We start from the raw sequence: 8317 nt of genomic DNA on the forward strand, positions 1-8317 counted from the left end.
CCTTCTTAACAGCAAGGTTGTGCAACATGGCACAGGCAGCAATTATCTTACAGCAGGTGATGGGGGTATACTGCCTTGCACCTCCACTCTTGTGCAAGCATCTGAATCTGCTTTTCCAGATACCAAAGGTCCATTCAACAACATTCTGTGTGCTTTTGTGGGCCCGGTTATATCTCCTTTGGCTGGGTGTTGAGGGGTTGAGGTAGGGGGTGAGTATGAATGAGCGGAGGGCATATGCACTGTCTCCTAAAAGGAAAAGGGAATACATTACTCACATGCATACATGTACTTCTTACTGCAATAGGTATTGTGGGGGTCAGACACTGTGTCTTACCTAGGAGGTATCCTTCACCAAATTCCCCTGCAGTCAGCCGTGCATAGATGCCGCTGTTTTGAAAAATATAGGAGTCGTGGGTACTCACAGGTAATTTTGCCACAATGTCAGTGATGGCGCACTTTGCATTGCAGATCACCTGCACATTGATGGTGTGGGTTGACTTCCTATTCCTGTTGATATATTCTGTGGCAGCAGGGGGACAAATGGGAATGTGTGTGCCATCTATGCGGCCAATTATATTGGGAAATCGAGCCATCTGGTAAAAGTCAGATTTTGTTTGCACCAGTTCAGCATGGGTAGCAGGAAAAGATATGTAATGCTCCATTCTGTGTAACATGGCATCAAGGAATTTGTGGAAAAACCTTGACAGGCTGCTCTGTGTCACCCCACCTACCACAGCAACCATGCTCTGGTAGCTCCCAGACGCAAGCAGGTGGAGGCTGCACAGCACCTGCACATGGGGTGGAATTGCATGTGCCCTTGGGGTAGTGTGCTGCAACAGTGGTTGGAGGTCCCTGATGAGCTCCAAGATGGTGTCTGGGGCCAACCTGTACCTCTGCAGTATCTCTGCCTCTGTGAGCATGAACAAGGTGATCCTCTGCCTGTAGACCTGCTCCTCTCTCTGCCATTCCCTCTCTCCTTCCTCCTGTAGCCGTAGCCGTCTTGCAACGACATAAAATGCCGCCATTGTGCAAGAAGAATTGCATTTTGGGTCCATTTTTATAGGTTGAACCTGTTTACCACCTGATTCCAATCCATGGTAAATACCGACTCTTAAATACTGAGGGCCAGATGTAGGTCGGTCGGTAACGGCAGAAAATCGGTATTTTCGGCCGTTACCGACCGGTATTTCAGAAATGGTATGTAGGGCCCTTAATTTTACAGAATCGGTAAATTTACCGATCGGTAAATTTACCGATTTTGTAAAATACCGAATCGGTATTTTTACCGATTCGGTAAATTTGAGATGTAGGTGGGACTCTTCTGAGTCCCACAAGCCTTACAAAATCGGTATTTTACCATCAAATCCAATTTGATGGTAAAATACCGATTCCGGTGTGCATGCACATGTGTGCATGCACACCTCTGCCATATGACAGGCAGACCTGCCCTTGGGGCATGTATGCCTGCCACATGGCACCCGAGCCTGTTTTGGGGGGGCCAGAGGGTGTCAAAGTGACACCCCCTGCACCCTTGAGAAATTCGGTATTTACCGATTCTGTAATTACAGAATCGGTATTGCCCATTGATTCCTATGGGCTTCACAGCCCATAGGAATCAATAGGAAATACCGATTCGGTATTTCCAGATTCGGTAAATACCGAATCTTAAAGATTCGGTATTTACACATCTGGAAATACCTACATCTCCCCCCTTCATATTTACCACTTCTTAAATACCGAATCAGTAAAATTCGGTATTTAAGAAGTGGTAAATAAGAATTACCTACATCGGGCCCTGAATTTCAAGCAAATTCGGTATTTCAGAGCTTCCCTACATCTCAATATCCATTTTTACCACTTCTTATTTACAGATTCGGTATTTTACCGATTCGGTAACTTTACAGAATCGGTAAATTTACCGATTCGGTAAATTTACAGAATCGTAAACCGTTGCGATTCGGTAAATTTACCGAATCAGTAATATTTCCGATTCGGTATTTTACCGATTCGGTAAATTTACCGATTCGGAGGATTTTCGGTCTCCTACATCCCGAAAGCTCAATACCGGTCGGTAACGGCCGAAAATACCGATTTTCGGCCGTTACCGATCCGTAAAGGGCTTCCTACATCTGGCCCCTAGCGACGAAACAATAAAAGCAATACAGTGGTGGGTGTTCAGAGGAGGACAGAATATAGGCCTCAACTTACAGTACAGAGAAGGGGCATACGAATAAATAGCAGGATTACCGGAAAAGTGTGGGTGTACGAAGATCGGAAAGCAGGTACATTTTAAAGATTTTGGAGGCCCGGGAACACACGTATTTATGATCCAATGTATTCTCTGTGGCCAGTTCACTGACAGTGCACGGGGGCACTCGTCCAGATTCTACATGCGTTTTCATCCTATTTTGAGGAGCAGCAGCTCACTAATATTACTGCATGTAATCTCTGTGACACCCCCTCCCATTTCTCAGAAGTGAGTTCCGTTTCGATCTAAAAGAAACGTTTTTCGTGGATATTGCATGAAACATAAACATATTTCCCTGCAAAAAGTCTGTAATAGACTGCCATACATCACCCACATTAAAAATAAATGGAAGGGAAACTGTATTTAAAACAATCTGTTTACTACTTATTCAAGGTCATCATTGCACGGCCCTCTGCAGAACCGAGCTGCCTCTATCAGGGCCCCCTGAAAGGATGGGGCCCTGGGCCAGAGCCCACTTAACCCATGCCTTAAAAGGTCTCTGTCGGAAAGGGGAGATTGACATAGGCAGCAGCAGTGGATGGGAGTAAGGAGTGGGGGACTTCTTTAAAGTGAGTTTGATAACAGGTCTGTTTGTGGGGAAGACGTGTTTAACATTATGCATGGGGTTATCATGCGATATTCCACATGCACATTGTTTACATTTAATTTCATTTGGCAACTAGAACTTCATGGAAAGCCAAGTCATGCTCCTTTTTTTATATCTGACTTTGCATGAAATCCCCAGGGTGTTTGCATTGTTGGTACGCGAAAAGCAATTTGGCATTGGATTCGTGTGAACATTTCAGTATGAAATGTATATTGTTGATTGGTGCTGCCATTTGTATTGCGTTGCTTCATGTAGCACTGCTTTTCATCTCACGAACACCCACGCAGATGAAATGGAAATCTGAGTTTAGCAGTCCAAACCTATGCCCATATGTTTTTTTCATGGACAACCTGAGCCTGCTTACCTAAAACCCCCCTCTAATTTCTTTTATTGCTCGTTTTAGGCCAAAATCACTATTATCTTGTAGATTTTTTTACTTTGTTCCTCCAAGAATACGCCTTGTTGTACTACAAGTGAATAAGACTTTCATTTAGCATTAAAAGTTATCTCTATTGGGGTTACCCATGGGTTGCCTTATGTTCACTATGAACCACCACATAGTGGTTCTCTGCTCCTTTACACACGGCAGATATATGTGTGCAGACAAACATTCCATTACCCCATACATTTATCAGTGGTACCCCTTGTTTAAGCTGCAAAGAGTCTGCCAGCTGCACTTTACACCTTCTGCAGCCATTTTTCATTGAAGGTTTGGTTGGGTTTAGTAATGATGACAGTTCTAACTACCGCTGCCTTCAGCTCGTGGGTGGAAAGGAGGGCTTTTCTCAGTTGCATCAATTCACAGAATGGGCATTTGGTCAACATTTATAAATTGAAGATCAGGCCCAGTTGTAGTTAATATCCACTTGAAGGTTTCAAACTAATCCGTGACTAAAATATGGTTACTCTGCAAGGAACAAGAACAATGGCCAGGGAAATGGTCCTGGTAATTTTGATACCACTCCTCAACGTTCACTACTCATGGTGTGGAGAGTGGCACATTTTCTCATTTGTCAAGGGTCTCTACAATGCTGGCTTTGAGACAAAGGTGGTCGACCTGCACACTCATAATAATAATAATAATAATAATAAGTAAGCGTATAAAGCGCATGGCTACACTCACTAGTGTGTCCCCGCACTGCAGCCCAAAAAAAAGTGTCTGGCGCAAGAATGTGATACCGCTTTGAGAAAAACCTATCATCGAAAGAGCCAAGTTTTTAGTTTTTTCTGAAAGTTTCTCCGATGGTCCCTTATGGAGAGCGAGAGGGAGGTCATTCCAATGTTTAGTGGCCAGATAGCGGAAGGATCGACCACCCACCCATTCTCGCTCTTTTGATTATCGGAATCTTGACCTGTCCAGTTTGCGTAGATCTCAAGTGCCGGGTTGGAGTGTAGGCGGACAGTAGATTGTGTAGGTAGCTAGGTCCTTTCCCCTGCAGAATGCGGTGACTGACACACAAGGCCTTAAAATGTATTCTCTCCCTCACTGGGAGCCAGTGTAGGGCAGCGAGTGCATTCCCGGAAGAAGCTCTCCTGGTCAGCATCAGAACAAGGCGCGCCGCCGCGTTCTGAATGCACTGAAGTCTCTGCAGGCACTTGCCACTATCTCCTAGATATAAAACATTCCCATAGTCCAGGTGGGAAGTTACCAACGCCTGGACTAGGGTCTTCCTGGCTGCCACGGAAAGCACATCTAAGGTCTTCCGAAGCCCTTTCATTATTCCAAAATACTTACCGTCCACTGTTCTTGTGTGATTCTCAAAGGAGAGCTTGAAATCCAGCCACATCCCTAAGTTCTTAACCTGATTGCTGGGGGAGGGGGTCGGACCCAGGGACTGTGGTCACCAAGATGAGGACCAGGTCGAGGGCACTTTACCCACAACTAGAACCTCAGTTTTACTTCCATTCAGCTTTAAACAGTTACTTGTCATCCAGGATGCCAGCTCCTGTAGACAAGTGGAAAAATTGGCGTGGGATTGTGACAGTGAAACCGCCAGTTGTGTGTCATCCGCATATGACACGACACTGATGCCATATTTTACAAAAATCTCCGCCAGTGGGGTGATATGTAGATTAAAAAGAGTGGGGCTTAGTGTAGTGCCCTGGGGGACCCCTTGAGCCAGCGCAATGCTTTTAGAGTAGTGAGGTCGTTGGGACACCTGAAAGCTTCGCTCCTGTAAAAAGGAACTCTGCCTTTCCAGGGCCAATTTATCCAACCCGCCTTTTCTGAGGCATTGTAGGAGTCGTGGGTGGGCTACGGTGTTGAATGCAGCGCTGAGGTCCAAGAGGACCAGAGCCACCGTCTGACCTTCATCTACGAGTCTGCGGATGGTTTCTGTTGACAGGAGCAGTGCTGACTCAGTAGAATAAGTTGCACGAAAACCTGATTGCGTCGGGTGCAATAAACAGTGACAGTTAATGTGGGCCGTCAGTTGAGTATTGACCACTTTTTCTGCTATTTTAGCAAAATATGGAAGGAGTGAGACTGGTCGAAGGTTCTCCAACTGACTCACACTCACACCCGGCTTCTTCTTTATGGAAAGAACAATCGCTTCTTTCTACCTTTTGGGGACCATGTCCAACTCAAAGGAAAGTTCAAGGAGGTGCCTAATATAAGGTACTAGGATCTCCAGGCTAGCTCTCAGAACTTTAGGAGTAGTAGGGTCCCTAGGTGAGCCGGATTTAATGCTTAAGGCAATGCCTTTGAGGTCGTCACAGGAGGGGAGATCAAATCTGGAGATCTGTGCCTCCTCCATGTCGAAGGTAGTATAAATCCTTGCTACCTTCTCTGTGAAGAAGTCTGCCACCAAATTGCAAGAATCCACACAGCTGCTGTTGGAAGCCGTAGTTCTGGCTAGTGACGATATGTCCTTAAAAATTGAAAACTTAGCCGCATTGCTCAATATGTACCAAAAGAGGTTCACTTGAGCTTGAAAGGAGTATATGAAGTAAATACGAAAATACACTCCCTCCCCCCACTAACACTAAGGGACCTGTTTATATTGTCAAAGGTCCAGGGAAAGAGAAATCGAATGAACTGAACCTTGTGTAACAAAGCCACTCTAGGACTGTGTCTGCCAATAATAGCTGAACCTGAGCGATGTTCTACAAGTTAGGGATTGTCCTTGGGTGATATCATGAACAAGTGAGCTGGGTTAAGGAGAATGTGTTTTACTGACATCCATGCCATGGTCCTTTCTAGTATTCCCAAATAACATTCCCAACATTGAGTGGTGTTTATGAAATGATATGTCAAAGTACAAGATTCTACTATAGCCACCAGAGCAAAGTGTAGGGAAAATTGATAATCTTATCAAATAAATTGCCAATGATTAATGGACTCAATCATTGATTAATTTTAACATTTGTAAAGGACAACATTCATCAACAACTGCCTTCTTGGTGGCGAGGCCACAACAGCTACAAAATAATACTTCCCAGAAAAAAATAAAAACAAAGTAGAGTAAACAAGGGTTTACCCTGCAAAAATTAATTAGCAAAAAATAATGTTTTCATGGCAGCCCTGAAAACACACTCACAAGCCAAGCAAAAGCAAAAGGCGCCTGAGCATTATTAGTCCAAACAAGGTAATCATTTTGAAAGCTGAGGGCCTATGGGACAAAATAGGTGATCTGGCGGTGAAGATCCACCTAAAGAGGTAGACATTCTCCTACCCTGTGAAATGAAAATTTGAGGATTCTCCACGCTCGGTCCCACAACCACCAACAGAAGAATATTCAAGAGATTCTATATCTCAGAGTGCCTGTACTCCAGGTTGTGGACCCATAACTATGAGAATGCAGACATTTGAAGATTTTTTTATATGTGTGCCCAATATACAGACTCCTTTCCTTCAAGAATTTAATGGGAGCTGGTGAGAGTTTCTTGCCCAAACCATCGAAGGAGAATGGTTGTAATGTTGGCTGGAGATTTTAATACCAACCTGGGTCCATGGGGAGTGGACCTGGTGGAATTCTTTGCTGAGCAGTGGACTCGCTGATCTTCTGCCAGGTCCTGAGTGAAGAAGATACAAGTTGAAAGATATTCTCTCTGTGCCAAAGCAGGCTTAGTTTCATCAATGCATACAGAGGGCAGATGATGGAGACTGTACATCTATTATTTCTGACGGAAGCACATCCTTTACTATACACTTCATAAAAATGATTGAGCTCCTGCTTTCCATATCTGCAACATACTTCACCAGAATACTTAAACCGCAAATCCACATTAATATGGACATCCATCAATGAGGCTAACATGATCCCCGAGGCTCAGCCCTCTTCATCCTTTCCTGACCCTATGCCAGCAACAATTGTGAGAGCCCCACGTGCATCCTTCAATCCCTACCTCTTTACTGTAATTAATACCTCTTCATCACATGCGATAGCCCCAGACTGTCCAAAAAAGGCCGGGGTTCTCCCCAGCTCAAAAACCAGATGTGGACCCTGATGGCCTTAAGAACTTCCGTCCAGTATCCGACACCCTCTTTCCAGCAACAATTCTGGAAATCATCTGAAAAACTACAGTCAATATAAGAGAATTCTTGATTATGCTCAATCGGGATTTAGTTGTGGGTGCAGCACGGAAACGGTGATGCTGCGCATGCCCACTGCTCTCAAAAGAAAGTCATTCATACTCATTCTTCTTGACATGTCAGGGGCGTATAGCTCGATAACCCAGGCCTCCCTGCTGAAAATTCTGAAAGGTCGAATGGGCATCGATTGCACAGTTCCCAGATGGTTTGAATCCTATCTGGCTAATCGGTGCAGCAAGTAAAACACCCTCTCCAGTCCCTAGGAGTTCCACCACGACCCATTCTTACCACAGTTTACTTCACTCGTTATAGGAAACCCCTTAGTTCTCTCCGGAAAGAAAAAATGTCTTTTAACTTAAAAATTGGCCATACTCAGTTGTACTTAAAAGTCTCCTCTCCAGTGGGCATAGAGGCGCTAGTTCAACACTTTCAATCATGAATGACACTAGATCATTTTAAACTTAACTCCCAGAAAGCTGAATTTCTGCTGGTGTCCTGCTCCTCAGTCCTCACTGTCACATACCAGCGAACTGCCTCGGTTCATGGAATAAACCTGCTTCAATGCAGAGAATCAAACCATTCATCCTATTGGGGAATTTTAAAATTATAGCCCAACCACCAGTCCTTTCGATGCTAGATTACAATAACGCTCTTCTGACCAACATTCCCAAAATCCTCTTCACCTCGTTAACTGCAGCACTCAATATTACGGCTAAACCAGATCTGAACACATCCTGCCAATCCTGCTCAACCTAAAATGGCTTCCTAAAGGGGCCAGATGTTGCCGTATTCAGCAAGCATAGCCCATAAAGCCATGCATGCAGAGGAAGCAAATTAGCTTCCACAGAAATGAACACTATCAGGAGGCTCCACACAGTTTCCCCCCCATGTTGCCCACTTAGCAATTTTAAAAGATTGTAACGTTTTA

General features: G+C 44.6%; 1 long non-coding RNA gene across 1 annotated transcript in view; it reads right to left on the bottom strand.

The window, feature by feature from the left end:
* Positions 1–6936, bottom strand: part of LOC144767224 (uncharacterized) — a 39603-nt gene extending 32667 nt beyond the window's left edge. Inside the window, exon 1 of the long non-coding RNA XR_013598104.1 lies at positions 6799–6936. This is a non-coding gene — a long non-coding RNA (uncharacterized LOC144767224). The remainder of the gene's footprint in view (positions 1–6798) is intronic.
* Between the last annotated feature and the right edge of the window lie 1381 nt (positions 6937–8317).

This window comes from Lissotriton helveticus, chromosome 7 (assembly GCF_964261635.1).
Source record: "Lissotriton helveticus chromosome 7, aLisHel1.1, whole genome shotgun sequence".
NCBI classification, from domain to species: domain Eukaryota; kingdom Metazoa; phylum Chordata; class Amphibia; order Caudata; family Salamandridae; genus Lissotriton; species Lissotriton helveticus.